At 31.8% G+C, this 15,979-nt stretch overlaps 1 protein-coding gene and 1 long non-coding RNA gene across 2 annotated transcripts in view; one reads left to right on the plus strand and one right to left on the minus strand.

The window, feature by feature from the left end:
• Nucleotides 1-15,979, minus strand: part of LOC148304113 (leucine-rich repeats and immunoglobulin-like domains protein 1) — a gene marked incomplete at its 3' end in the record, with an annotated part of 617,685 nt that overhangs the window by 353,887 nt on the left and 247,819 nt on the right. The gene's annotated exons all lie outside the window — the stretch shown is intronic.
• On the plus strand, nucleotides 1,213-2,076 carry LOC148304117 (uncharacterized). Its single transcript, XR_015838394.1, has 2 exons — nucleotides 1,213-1,344; nucleotides 1,433-2,076. It is a non-coding gene; the product is annotated as an uncharacterized LOC148304117 (long non-coding RNA).

The raw sequence follows: 15,979 nt of genomic DNA on the forward strand, positions 1-15,979 counted from the left end.
CTTCAACAAAAACGATCTCCTGAAAAAAAAATGATATATGGCGTTGTTGAAAGGAGTGAGCGACATGTTATTCCACAAAGTGAACGAATCAATAAATATTTATTTTATATTTATTTATTAATTTCTATAAGGCAGTTATTTAACGTGACTACTTCAAGTAAAACACGTGAATAATTCAAAGCCAGCGAGGCTGCGTTGATTAGTCTGGTAGGACCCTCGTCATGCTACCCGGGAGGCAAGCAGTGTCACGTGACACGGGAATGGGGGCCCGCACCGGCGTGCCCGTATTGTCACGGAAATATGGAACACTTCACGGTATAACGGAATACCCTACAATGTATGGTACGGTTCGCGAATTTTAACAAGGCACTTACAAACTTTTTATGAAGGGTGAAAATTAAAAATATATATATCTGCGATGTGGATGGCACTTGTATAATGAAATTGATGGAGTGTTAGTGGAGTGGAAACATATAAGTACAGTATCTACTCAATGAATTAGGGCCACCCATTATTTTTTTGAATACTCTGAAATCTTTTGGATTATTACATTTATTTTACATAAATACTTTAAGTTTTTTATTGACATCTAATATCATGTATATTACCTTCAATAATATGTAAAATATACCTGGATTATTTAAGCGTTTACAAAATTTTAAACCCTTTTTCTGAGAAAGGTCCCTAATTAGCACAGGTAGACAGATAGTTGAAAGTTCAAAAAAAAGCCCTATCTCATTTATTAGTGAAGTTTCTTGAGTTCTGATTGTTGTTTTGTTCAGAGAGGTTATATAGTTATCGTGTCTTGTGAAAAAAACTTAATATTTAATTTTAGTTCATAAAGTATAATTTTTTTTTGTAAACACAAGTGTTTTTTTTGAAAAGGACAAAATGGGAAAAAGTAAAGACATTTCTGAGGAAAAAAAGTCTAGTGTTATAGTGCTACTGAAATTAGGAATACTATCTAATAGAGAAATTTCAAAAAAAGAAAACGTTTCTCGTCAAACAGTGGACAAAATTTCAAAATCAATAAAAAATCAGTCACCCGCCACCAGCAATCAGCGAAAGAACTGTCGTAAGATTAGAAAAACAACACCGAGGACTGATCAAAAAATCGTTCAAAGTGCCTTAGAAAACCGAAGTGCATCAGCAAAAACATTAAAAATAAAATTGGAAGAAGAGGGTATAAATATATCGGTATCAACACTGAGGCGACGTCTTTACGAAGTAAATCTGAAATGCAGGCGCCCTGTAAAAGTACCAAAATTGACACCACGAATGAAAGCGGATCGATTAAAATGGGCCAGGCTACATCGAAATTACTCGGTAGATGATTGGAAAAAGGTATTTATTTAAATTGAATTTTCAACATATCATTTTAGTCAATAAACTTATATATTTGAATTAAACTTAAATTTTCATTATTTTTCAGGTCATCTTTAGTGATGAGTGCCGGTTAGAAGCCGTGACAGAGAGCCGTCGATTCGTCAGGAGAACACCAATGGAACGTTACAATGAGGCCTGTGTGGTTAAAGTTATCAAACACCCCCCTGCAACAATGATATGGTCATGTATTATTAACAATTTACCTGGGCCGTTGTTTTTCGTGGAAGGAACAATGAACCAAAATTCCTATAAGCAGGTCCTCGAACGAATTTTATTGCCCTTCTACCATACACTCGACCCAACAGAAGGTCCATACACCTTCATGCAGGATGGGGCACCTTGCCACCGGGCTAAATCAATAATAAAAATTTTGTCTAACAAAAATCTGCCTTTGCTCCCCTGGCCTGGAAATTCTCCGGACCTTAATCCTATAGAAAACGTATGGAGCATGTTAAAAAATAAGGTATACTCATTCCCAAATCCGACAGTAGACTGTCTAAAAAAAAAATTCAAAAAATTAGGTCAGAAGACGAAGAAATAAAAAACACGATAAAACAGTGCATTTTAAGTATGCCAAAAAGAATTGAGGCAGTTATTTCTGCCAAAGGTGGAAATAATAAATACTAACTATATTTATATGAAAATATATGCATAATTTAAGCGTAATAAAGTGTTCTTGTGTAAATAAAATTCAATGTTGTTTTATTCAAGGTTTTCTCTGAGTTATTCCTGTTTGAATTGAGAAATTGCGCGAAATTCTGCGTGGCCCTAATTCATTGAGTAGATACTGTATATATATGAGAAAATACTGTGAAATTATTATTATTGGAGATCTTATTGGCATCCAATATTGATTTCGATAAATAAATATCAAAAAGCTGATTAAAATGTTATTTTGCTGGCAAATGTATAAATTTACATGTACAAACATATAAAATAAAATAAACATTTATGCCCCCTTATCGTCTTTGTAGACTGTTAGGGTCAGGTCTCCTTGTCCTCAGGTTGTAGGTCCTGGGCCATGACAACGTCACCTAGGCCATGCCTTCGAATCTTATTAGCATCCATGAATTTTTTCGTCTCCGTTTAGATGTCTTTCGAGGAAGATCCATGGCGATTAGATGGACCACAATATGATCAGGTTATCAGCGCCCTATGTGGCCATACACAAGTGTATATATATTCTTATTATGTTTCATGTGAATATTTTACCAAGTTCATATTTTTCTACAACATTTTGAGTGTGTCCAAATACTTGTTCACAAAATCTGGATTATCTCCAATTACAGAAGTTATTTTATATTATTTTTTGACACCTCATCAAAGATGAAGAAGAATACGGAAGTCTGGGCATTTACGGGGCTGAAGACCGTCATAGGCTGGTTTAAGTGATCACTTTACACACGTGTAACATTCACCAATTCTACCCATTATTGACAACCACACTATTCAAATTCTTGGAAGTTCTATATATATGAATCAATTTAGAAACCTTGTTCTTAATTCACTAGAACTTCACTAGAGACATCTATAGGAGAGATGTAAAGAAGCTTTTTACTAAGCAGAAACTCTTCTATTGGTATGTGAGGTCAAAATGTATCAGAAAAGAGCATCAAAATGTTGTAAATAAATTATCTGGTCAAATTATAAGCTTAAATAATAAAAATGAAAATGGTTTTTTTCTGGCGTTTCTCATGTGTGTGATTATAATCCAGGATTCGGACCTCACATACTACAGTATCTACTCAATGAATTAGGGCCACCCATTATTTTTTTGAATACTCTGAAATCTTTTGGATTATTATATTTATTTTACATAAATACTTTAAGTTTTCTATTGACATCTAATATCATGTATATTACCTTCAATAATATGTAAAATATACCTGGATTATTGAAGCCTTTGCAAAATTTCAAACCCTTTTTCTGAGAAAGGTCCCTAATTAGCACAGGTAGACAGATAGTTGAAAGTTCAAAAAATAGTCCTATCTCATTTATTAGTGAAGTTTCTTGAGTTCTGGCTGTTGTTTTGTTCAGAGAGGTTATATAGTTATCGTGTCTTGTGAAAAAAACTTAATTTTTAATTTTAGTTCATATAGTATAATTTTTTTTTGTAAACACAAGTATTTTTTTTGAAAAGGACAAAATGGGAAAAAGTAGAGACATTTCTGAGAAAAAAAAGTCTAGTGTTATAGTGCTACTGAAATTAGGAATACTATCTAATAGAGAAATTTCAAAAAAAGAAAACGTTTCTCGTCAAACAGTGGACAGAATTTCAAAATCAATAAAAAATCAGTCACCCGCCACCAGCAATCGGCGAAAGAACTGTCGTAGGATTAGAAAAACAACACCGAGGACTGATCGAAAAATCGTTCAAAGTGCCTTAGAAAACCGTAGTGCATCAGCAAAACATTAAAAACAAAATTGGAAGAAGAGGGTATAAATATATCGGTATCAACACTGAGGCGACGTCTTTACGAAGTAAATCTGAAATGCAGGCGCCCTGTAAAAGTACCAAAATTGACACCACGAATGAAAGCGGATCGATTAAAATGGGCCAGGCTACATCGAAATTACTCGGTAGATGATTGGAAAAAGGTATTTATTTAAATTTAATTTTCAACATATCATTTTAGTAAATAAACTTATATATTTGAATTAAACTTAAATTTTCATTATTTTTCAGGTCATCTTTAATGATGAGTGCCGGTTAGAAGCCGTGACAGAGAGCCGTCGATTCGTCAGGAGAACACCAATGGAACGTTACAATGAGGCCTGTGTGGTAAAAGTTATCAAACACCCCCCTGCAACAATGATATGGTCATGTATTATTAACAATTTACCTGGGCCGTTGTTTTTCGTGGAAGGAACAATGAACCAAAATTCCTATAAGCAGGTCCTCGAACGAATTTTATTGCCCTTCTACCATACACTCGACCCAACAGAAGGTCCATACACCTTCATGCAGGATGGGGCACCTTGCCACCGGGCTAAATCAATAATAAAATCTTTGTCTAACAAAAATCTGCCTTTGCTCCCCTGGCCTGGAAATTCTCCGGACCTTAATCCTATAGAAAACGTATGGAGCATGTTAAAAATAAGGTATACTCATTTCCAAATCCGACAGTAGACTGTGTAAAAAAAAATAATCAAAAAATTTGGTCAGAAGACGAAGAAATAAAAAACATGATAAAACAGTGCATTTTAAGTATGCCAAAAAGAATTGAGGCAGTTATTTCTGCCAAAGGTGGAAATACTAAATACTAACTATATTTATATGAAAATATATGCATAATTTAAGCGTAATAAAGTGTTCATGTGTAAATAAAATTCAATGTTGTTTTATTCAAGGTTTTCTCTGAGTTATTCCTGTTTGAATTGAGAAATTGCGCGAAATTCTGCGTGGCCCTAATTCATTGAGTAGATACTGTAATAGAAGAGTTTCTGCTTGATAAAAAGCTTCTTTACATCTCACCAATAGATGTCTCTAGTGAAGTTCTACTGATTCAAGAACAATGTTTCTAAATTGGTTCATATATATAGAACCTCCAAGAATTTGAATAGTGTGGTTGTCAATAATGGGTAGAATTGGTGAATGTTACACGTGTGTTACTTATTGTTACATATTTTTCAGTCATGAAATATTTGTTTTAAAATATCACATACTTCTTCTGGCAGTAACAAACACTGTGGAAATCAGACAGTGTTAATTCTAACGGTAGGAGAGAAAGGACTACATTTTCCGTAATCAATGTGAGAATTAAGGACGAATTAAACCAAAGGACAAGGAACATTGTGCGAATCTGGGCTGAGATTAAAGGAAATAAATTTTAGCCTGTCGGGGAGTACCCGATGCGAATTTGTTTTATCTTTATTAGGCACACGTTTGGGCTTTATATGTGTAACGAGTGGAGCTTTTTGAATTAGGCTGTAATTTTGAAATAACATGTGTTAGAATATTTGAAAGCCCCCTCAGAAACAATGGGAAAATTTATAAATAACGTCGCGCGTCAAAAACATCACAAAATAATATTTCAAAGGCATCATATTTACCATTTGAATTCTTCACAAAAGAAATTTACGCGAAAATTGTCTTGGAACGATACACGTGTGTTTTTTCATCAAGCAAAATTTAATCAATGGATTTCGAGAAAGCGGCGTTACTTCATAAACATATCTTGAACAAAATAAAATACTGGCGGGATTTTATGAACATGTTATAAATAAAATAAAGACTAGTCTGATGATGTCGATTATAATGAAACCCGGTCTCTGGTCAGGTGTCTGGTCAAATTCAAGTGGAAAAAACTACATGGTTGTTATTTATTCCATAAAATGCAGTTCCACCAAGAAATGTCAGAACAAAACAAAAAAACTTTATATTTAATATACATGTAAAAATAATATGGAACTATAAATAAATAAATAAATCCCTTACCGCACCCCAATGGTGCATAGGGCACTGCTTCATATAAACGCAGTGTTATCTCGATTGATTACACATAAAGGAAAGGTGATCAGCCCTCCACTTCAGGTACAAATCCAGTGTAGTATTGAATAAATATAAGAGTGAAAAAATCACTTATATTTATTGAACCCCCCTGGGAATCGAACCCGGGACCTCCAGAACGGTAGGCGAGCATGCTGACCATTACACTACGGAGACGGACAAACTGATATGGAACTATAGTTATATTTTTTTAACATTTAAATATAGATGAAGAAGTATATGGATGTATGGATATTCACTTTTGTTAACATGACTAGTTTCTACTGATGTTCTCATCAAAAAGTAAAAATACAAATTGTTTGTAATTTACTACTTTATAGTTATCGAAAGTTTTTAAAGTCGTGTTTCAAATTTTAAACATAAAATTGGTCTTACACATATCGCTCACTTCTTCAAGAACGTCATAAATCAATAAACATGATTTTTCAGGAGAACGTTTTTAAAGTTTAAAAATAAAACACAATGTATTAAAAATAAATATCAAGCCAGTTATTGAACTTTTTACTGTGCAACAGATCTTTTATGGTAAAACCTGAAGGTTTTTTCTCCATTTGAAAAATATTTAGTTTATTTAAAAAAAATAATTAAACAATACCTTTTCTTCAAAATACAAAAACAACACTTTCTGCCCTGTAGCAGGCAAATATTAAGTTAAAAATATGCCTCTTTTGCTGGGATATAGAACATTCTGGGCATTCCGAAAACATGATAAACAACTCAAAATTCACCATTTTTTATTTATGACGTTCTTGAAAGTAGTGAGCGATATGTACAAGTGTTTTCTTTTTATATTTAAATCCTTGTCATGTTATACCACAAAAAAGTCAAGTCAATAAATTGTATAAGCATTATGTCAAATAAATACATTTAACATTTTTAAATAGAAGAATAGGAGTCTGGGTATAAATAGGGCTTATCTGAGTATTTACAGACTGGTTAAGTGATCACTTTACACCCGTGCAAATTTCACCAATTTAACACTCTCCTTATCATATAACGTTCACTTTGTGTAATACCACTTAAATAAACACTAATTCGTGACTACCGGTTTTGGAATAATCATTCCATCAAATTTACATTACAATAAGAGAGTGTTATACAACCATACCACAAAGTCAACAATGCTTTTAATATACAAAATATATTCACCAATCTATCCACGACTGACAACCACACTACTCAAATTTGCGTAGTAAGGTTGTCAATCTTAGGTAGAATTAGTAAATGTTACACGTGTGTAAAGTGATCACTTGACCAAGTCTATATGACGGTCGTAAGCTCTGTAAATGCCCAGACTTCCATATTCTTCGTCATCATGTTGAGTTGTCAAAAATATTAAAAATAACTCGGAGATAATCCATATTAGTGAACAAGTATTTGGACACACTGATGTAATACATTTATGTAGAATTCCAAAAATTCAATGGTATTAACATGTGAAATACTTGAAATGACAAACAAAATATTCAAAACTAAATTATGAGGTATTGGAATGTTAATAATAAAAGCACGTCAAATATTAAACTGAAATTAAAACCTCATCAGAAAGGTTATGGTGGAATTCAGAAAGCTCCCAAAGGGGAAACTTTAATTAAAAATTGTTTATTATTTAACCTTTTCATAGCCGCAAATAAATTACGCGGCAGTGCTCAACAGGCCAAGTATTTTTTTGAAAAAAAAAAGTTGTCTAAAGATTCTTTTTTTTGTTGTTTTTATTGAATTATAATTTACTTACCAAATATTATATCCCGCATCGATTGTTAGAGTTTTATTCTTGAAGTTAAACCAGTTTCAAATTTTCAGGGTTGTCACACTAAGTCGCACACGCAAGTTTTTATTAAATTTAATATTAACACACAACTATTATTTATCAATGGAATATTTTAAAATAATAAGAAAAACACAAAAAAATTGAGCAAAATAAAAACCCCTGGCGTTCAAAACAATCGATTAAAATAATCAATATTTCAAGTGGTTTGAGTGGTAGCCCTAATGACATCTGTCAACTGTCAGCTGAAAGTGATACCGATAAATCACTTAAAAGTATTTAAAAACTTTATAAAATATTTTGTGACAACTTCAACTGATGGCAATGTATGTTCCGTTTTTGACAGATTGTCAATATGAGTTAAAACTGCGGAGTAATACGTCATCAAAAGTACTGACGAGATATCTCGTCTCTGGCCATACGGGCACTCCGCCATTTGCCGAGATATCTCGTCTCTGGCAACCATCGGGTTAAAAAACATCCCTCCGAAATATCTTGTTTACCTGGGACATAAATTTTGTATTATTTACAAAGTACGTTCATTGTGCGATGAAAGGATTCCCAAAACTAAAAGGCTTACCTTTTTAATTATAATAAACAATGAGGACGATTTAAATGGAGGTATAATACACCTCCTTTTAATGAAATAATACATTCTCAAGGATTTATGTTTTTTAAGGGTCAGATAAAGATAATTATCTCAAAGTAGAGCTTTCTTGTGAGTGAGCAGTCGGATTTTACAAAAGAAAATGATGTGATAAAAAAATGAAAAGAAAAACAGAGATGATTTTTTAACGATAAGGAGTTAAAAACTCATTCGACTCCAAAATTACAACGTTTTTGTTCACATCAAAATTAGATTTAAATATAAAAATAAAACTTGTAATTTTTTTTTTACTAAAATGTTAGAAATATTAAAAAGTATGTAACCACTCACCGAGATATTTTGTCTACCGGTATAAATACAATTAAATATACCCAAAAAAATAAGTGTTTGATTTTAACATTTTGTATAAAAATATGTCCGTCGGGTTGTGGTCCCGTGGTTAGTGTCGCTGACTCATGAGTCAGAGTTTCTCGGTTCGAACCCACTCTACAACGAATTTGATACCTATTTCTAATAATGAGCAGCTTAGGTTCACAGAAATAGTATGAAATTGAAGTATTTTTGTAAATAATAAAATCACAAACATTTCTCTACAATATATATACAATACATATTCATGTTGTATACACGTGTAATGATGATATGTATTTCCGGCGGAAGGCTAATGGATGTCAAGATTCCGCAAGATTAATACAAGATGTAGTCTAATAAATTTAATGGAAGGGGTCGCATGTGGAATTTATTAGGGGATGATAATATTTCCTATGTCTCTGAAATAATTCAATAACATCCTAATTTTAACGGGACACTGAAATATCGTACGGGCTTTGTGGGGAATTTCGCAAACTAGCAATTTTGCGGAAATTGCGATATTTTACCAAGTTTAAACTTAATATGGGACATGTTGTATTCTTTTATTATTATATATTAAAATTCCTAAAATATTCGGGGGTTTATTGCAATGAATCAATATCTTCTAAACAACCGAAAAAAGACTAATGATGGTGGTTTAAAACATATTGTAAAGCTGTTCGAATGAATGGGAAGTGAGTATGTAACACAATTTTTGTGTCTAACAGCCCTTTATGATTTTTAAGGATGTTTTTTTAAAACGATTTTTTTTAAAGGAAACCTTTTTAAATTCCTTTTGATGATAGTAACAAATCATAACTTTGGCTATGTATCCTTATTTTACAGTATTTTCAATAAAATTTCATTTATTTTTATAAAACGCACACACAAAATTTACTTACAACATTTTGAATGTGTCCAAATACTTGTTCACAAAATCTGGATTATCTCCAATTACAGGAGTTATTTTCATATTATTTTTTGACATCTCATCAAAGATGAAGAAGAATATAAAAGTCTGGGCATTTACGGAGCTGACGACCGTCATAGGCTGGTTTAAGTGATCACTTTACACGTGTTACATTCACCAATTCTACCCATTATTGACAACCACACTACATAAATTCTTGGAAGCTCTATATATGTATATATATATAAACCAATTTAGAAACCTTGTTCTTGAATCACTAGAACTTCACAATGTTATTTTCTGGCGTTTCTCATGTGTGTGATTATAATCCAGGATTTGGACCTCACATACTAATATAAGAGTTTCTGCTTGGTAAAAAGCTTCTTAACATCTCACCAATAGATGTCTCTAGTGAAGTTCTAGTGATTCAAGAACAAGGATTCTAAATTGGTTCATATATATAGAGCTTCCAAGAATTTAAGTAGTGTGGTTGTCAATGATGGGTAGAATTGGTGAATGTTACACGTGTGTAAAGTGATCACCTAAACCAGCCTATGACGGTCGTCAGCCCCGTAAATGCCCAGACTTCCATATTCTTCTTCATCTTTGATGAGATGTCAAAAAAATAAAGCATAATACATTTATCAGGAGATGTCAAAAAATAATACACAAAATTTACAGTATACAATCGTGTCGTCATTGAGTTTTCTCGTTTTTTCACGCTTTTCAACATGTTATTATATTTACATTTTTTAAATAAGTAATTTGTTTATCATGTGTCCAAAAATAAAAAGCTTTTTGTATGTTGTTTTATTATTTCATGAAGTCAAACATATGTAGATATAGTATGAAGGTTATACATGCAGCTTTAATGCGTCGTACTCAAAATTCGTTTGACTAAAAGAGGTATGTGTTTGATGTGTTTCTGTGGTTTTACGTATGTTTTAATATCGTGTGTTACGGGTGAATTTCATGTTTTCCTGCCAAAAATGTTTTTGTATAAAGTAGGTGAAATAAATTTAATATTAATTAAGATCAAATTTAGATATAAATAAAAAAAAATAAAACACCTGTAAAAGACCACTTTTGAGTGATGATTTAAACATGACTCGTTTCGAGAAATAAAGATGTCTTCAACAGACTGTAAAAAACAAACTGTTATGATAAAATATAAAATAATAAGTTTTAAAAAAAACATGAGTTTATTATACGTAAAACAAATATGATAAAATTAGTATGTTAAAAAATACCACGTTCTAATCCCCCTTTACAATAATGTTTATTGAATTTATTTTGTTTTTTGGTAATTATTTTTTTTTCGGTTGAAATGTGACAATATAACACATTATTCAAATTATTAAAGAAAACACTTGTTTTTTTACCACTTGAGTTAATTTAAGACAAGTATTTTTGGAAACTAAGCTTACATCTGCATCTTAGTTTACATTTAGACCTGAAGATGAAAGAATAGCTTCCGAAATTAGTTGTCTTAAATAAACTCAAGTGGTAAAAAAACAAGTGTTTTCTTAAATAATTTCAACATGTCTTACCACAAAGTAAATGCTGAATCAATAAATTAAACATTATTCAAACATTTTTTCCCATTACTCCACTCATTGAAACTAATTCCACGAATTAATTTTTTTAAACTTAATAATAATAAAACAGATTTGGCAGTAATATTATAAAGATGATAAAAATAAAAATAACTCATTGCGCATTGTAGCATATAATGACAGGTAATAAAATCAATGATACTCGTAGTAGACAGAAAAATATTACTTACGAAAAAAATCATTCCTTCTAGTGGAATAGCATTCAGATTTGTAGAAGTCTCACATACCTGTAAAAAAACGTTAACGTTTTAGTATAGCACAAAATATATAGCAAAAGATATATGAAACAGATTGACTGAATAATATTTGAAAAATAATTTAATAAAAAAGACAAATAGTGAGCTTTGATAAATTATAGAAGTAGATCGGGTTCTCAAAATCTCTTTTCATAAAGACAGAAACTTTTAGTACAGTTTTATTAAATAAAAATCGAGAAGATGACATATTTAAATGAAATATTTGTAAAATTTATTTATAATTTATTTAACACACGAGGAGATGCATTTATGGTATATGGAAGAGGCGAAGATTGTTGGCAAAGGCATATGATGATCACCAATCCGTCATATGTTGAAGATCTTTTTTTTTTGAATTACCTAACGTCCAAGTGACTCTGAAATCTAGCTACGGCTTATGCAACATCGCTTATCATGACCCTACTCAGGCTTCAACTTTTGAAGTTTCATAGCCTTTGCCTACTCGTGAGTGGATTTACTCTTTATGTTTAAAGTTACTATAATTTCATGTAATTCATGAGTGAAAATTCTAGGCAAAAACACTCGCATATGTTAACGATCAATATATCACTGCGTTTATATGATGCAGTACCCTATGCACCATTGGTGTGCCGATAAGGGTTTTAAGCATGTAAATTTTAGTAATAGAGAGGAATTACGTAATATTATTTATGACCAATGGTGTTGGCATTAACTTTGTAACCCTTTATGGTTACTTCTAACAATTGGTAATCATTGTTTTGAATAATACAATATTAATTAATATAAAGTACACTTATACATTTGACTAAGTTAGTTAAATCCTAAGTTATGTGTGCACTACCAGTTTAAACTATTGTCAAAATTCTTGCTTGATTAATTACAAGTCTCAGCAATATGGTAGCATCGTTTGCAAGGAAGCTGGGGGTTGTGAAAACCCCTAACAAAGTGAACTGATTTGTTAACTTAACTCAAATTACATTTTAGCAACAAGTTAAGTAGACATAACACTTTGGTATCTGTGCATTCAACCACAATTCAGACATTTTATAAAATCCAATGATTTAACGACATCTCTACATAGATGAAGAAGAATATGGAAGTCTCGGCATTTACGAGGCTTAAGACCGCCATAGGCTAGTTTAAGTGATAACTTTACACACGTGTAACATTCACCAATTCTACCCACGATTGACAACCACACTACTCACTTTCTTGGAAGTTCTATATATATGATCAAATTTTGAAACATTGTACAAGAATCACTAGTGACATCTATTGGTCGTAAGCCCTGTAAATGCCCAGACTTTCATATTCTTCTTACTCTATGTGAGATGCCAAAAAATAATATGATAAATAAATCCTATAATTGGAGATAATCCAGACGGTGAACAAGTATTTGGATGCACACTCGAAATGTTGTTGTAATCCAATGGCTCTGAATGATTATGGTAAGGAATTATATGTGATCTGAAGGAGTCACATTACTGTAAAGATCTCAAAACCATACTTATTCCATGAGTAAATTGGATGGTAGATCTCATAAGAACTGGTTAAAGGTATTAATACCTTTAATGAAATATTACACAAAAATTATTAAGAATATTAAAAGCAGTAACGTTAAATCAGTAAAACGTTAAGGCAAGCGATTGAAACTACTAAATTGAAAACAAAAAAACAATTTCTTATGTTGATTTTTGCTATCTATACAGGCGGTGGAAGATAATCAGTAAAAGATTGCTAGGTCCTTGACTTTGAATTGTTATACATCACTCACTCCTTTCAACAACGTCACATATCAAAAAACTTGAGTTTTCAGGAGATCATTTTTAAAGTTTAAAAATATAATTAAACATATTAAAAATAAATATCAAGCCACTTATTGAACTTTTTACTGTGCATCAATTTTGTTTAGGTAAAACCTGATGTTTTTTTCTCCATTTGAAAGATATTCAGTTTATTGAGAAAAACAATTAAACTATACCTTTTCTTCAAAATGCAAAAACAACACTTTCTGCCCTGAAGCGGGTAAATATTAAGTTAAAAATATGTCTATTTTGCTGGGATATGGTACATCTTTTGGGCATTCCGAAAACATAACATGCACAACTGAAAATTGTCGATTCTTGATATATGAAGTTGTTCAAAGGAGTGAGCGATATATATGTAAGTTACTAGGTATCCCTATGTGAATGATCCTCTCTTTGACAAAAAATTACATACATATGTATATATAATGGTTACAAGACAAAAAATGTCTAAAGTTTAGCCGTTATCCGAAAAATGCACCAATAATATCATTCCGTCGTTCATATGGTACAATTCAGGTCCGAGTTAGCGTGGCGCATTTCAAGGAATTTCAGAATGAACAATACATGTGTGGAGGTCCTCATCAAAAGGTTACATTTCCATTATAAATGGTTTTGAGTAATCATGAATTGCTTGTAAAATTGCTACGTTTTGGTGCGATTTAATGATTTCATATTGGTTTAACACAGGATTGGTCACGTTTTGTCGCAACTTTAATTTAGATTTCGATAGGATACAGAAAACAACAAATTTGCATTAAAATATTTTTTTGTGCAATAATTGAAAAAAACTTTAACTATCTAACTTTTAAACTTTTTGGTGAAGACCTTAACGTGTGGCAATAAACGTTAAGTATGCTTATCATAAGATTAATGATATATGTAGCATTCCTAAAAAAAATAATTTTAAGATTTTCAATCATGGGTAGAATGGTGAATGTTGCACATGTGTAAAGTGATCACTGAACCATCCTATGAGAGGTTATCCTTATTCTTATTATTTTTTAACATCTCATCAAAGATGAAGAATAATATGGAAGTCTGGGCATTTACGGGGCTGACGACCGTCATAGGCTGGTTTAAGTGATCACTTTACACACGTGTAACATTCACCAATTCTAAGCAATTTTTGACAAACAACACACTACTCAAATTCTTGGAAGTTATATATATATGAACCAATTTAGAAACCTTGTTCTTCAATCACTAGAACTTCACTAGAGACATCTATTGGTGAGATGGAAAGAAGCTTTACATCTCACCAATAAATAAATAATAAATATTTGGACACACTCAAAATGTTGTAAATATCCTTATTCTTATTTATATACGTATGTTGAAATGTAAAAAAAAAAACAACTCGTTTAAATTTCGGTTTTATCTTATCTCATTTAATCTTTATCGTTCAATATTTATTTAAAAAAAAACAACATAAAGCGCAGCTTACAGTATCTTGAATCAGCAGTATAAATTCTTCAGAATGCAAAGAAAACACAGCCGGGATCGGACGGGTTCGACCTCCAGTGCTAAGGAACTTGGGGTCGATACCATTTGCCAGAATTACGGCCATCAATCTGATGGTATCTCGCGTTTTATTTACAGAAAATAAACAAGTTCCACAAATCAACTGGGATCGCGTTTTGCGGAATTAAAACACAGTAATAAAGATACAAAATAACGAAAATAAGTCATTTGTAATGAGACATCGGTGACAAAATAAATTTTATGCTTCCTGAAGCGTCCCCCTCTCTTTTATGTATTGTATTAAGAATGTACAAGAAATTTATAGGATTTTGTATTTACAGTGCAGGTATACGTTGTAAAATTTTCATTAATGGTCTGTAGGCTCTGCGAAAATTAATTGGATACTAAATTCTTCAAATAATAAATTGTAGCCGTCAGGTAATTGCATAAACGATTTCAGACTTATACTATATACATTTAATTTTTATTATTTTTTATTACTAAGCCTTACAACCCTGTCAAAGGGTTGTTTAAGTGATCAATTTATGCACGTGTAACATTCATTACGCTATTAAAGATTAAAAGGTTAATAAAAATCGAAAAAATATTTTCAGGTGTCTCCTAGTATCAATAACAACTGGGTTAAAATCTTAAGTTAGTTTAATTTGTACGAGAAGATGAAAACATCTGTCGTTTTCGAAACTAGTCGTAAATATTACCCATGAAAGTGGTATATACAAGTGTTTAATTTGAAAAAATCTGTGTTTGATTAAAAATTAATACATAAGAAATGGAATCACTCACGCCTGAACAAAACTGAAAAATATTTTCAGTTGAAGGAGTACGTATTGTGCGTCTAAAAAGTTATATAAACTAAAAAGAAGTAGATTCTTAAACCAATTTATTATTCGATATTGCGACCCGGAATAAAACTTTCATCCCTTCTATTACGATTCACAGCGTGAGGGCATTATAGTCACAAAAAAGGAACGAAACAATATTTCCGGCGCTAGAATCGTAGAGGGTTGCTTCCGGGCGTAGAGGCAGGTCACGGATTATTCCCCCAAATATCGGAATTCACTTCTGGCCTGGCGACTTCATCCCTTACCAGGGTTGCCAGGTCTTTTCCAAATAAATATCGAACAGTGAGCAAAAAAAATATTTTATATATATTTATATATATATAAATGTAAAAGAATGAGTGAGGAAAGAACGGTAAAAAAAATTATGAGTAGAATTTACTTGGGAAAAGGAGCAGAGGAGGACCGAGAAAAACATGCCACGATAAGGTATGCTAAATACTTGAAAGTGGTCAGGTTAGGAGTCGTAACAATCGTCGAGTAT

Source organism: Brachycentrus maculatus, unplaced genomic scaffold (assembly GCF_059751285.1).
Source record: "Brachycentrus maculatus isolate JH-2025_06_01 unplaced genomic scaffold, ASM5975128v1 h1tg000332l, whole genome shotgun sequence".
In the NCBI taxonomy this organism is placed as follows: domain Eukaryota; kingdom Metazoa; phylum Arthropoda; class Insecta; order Trichoptera; family Brachycentridae; genus Brachycentrus; species Brachycentrus maculatus.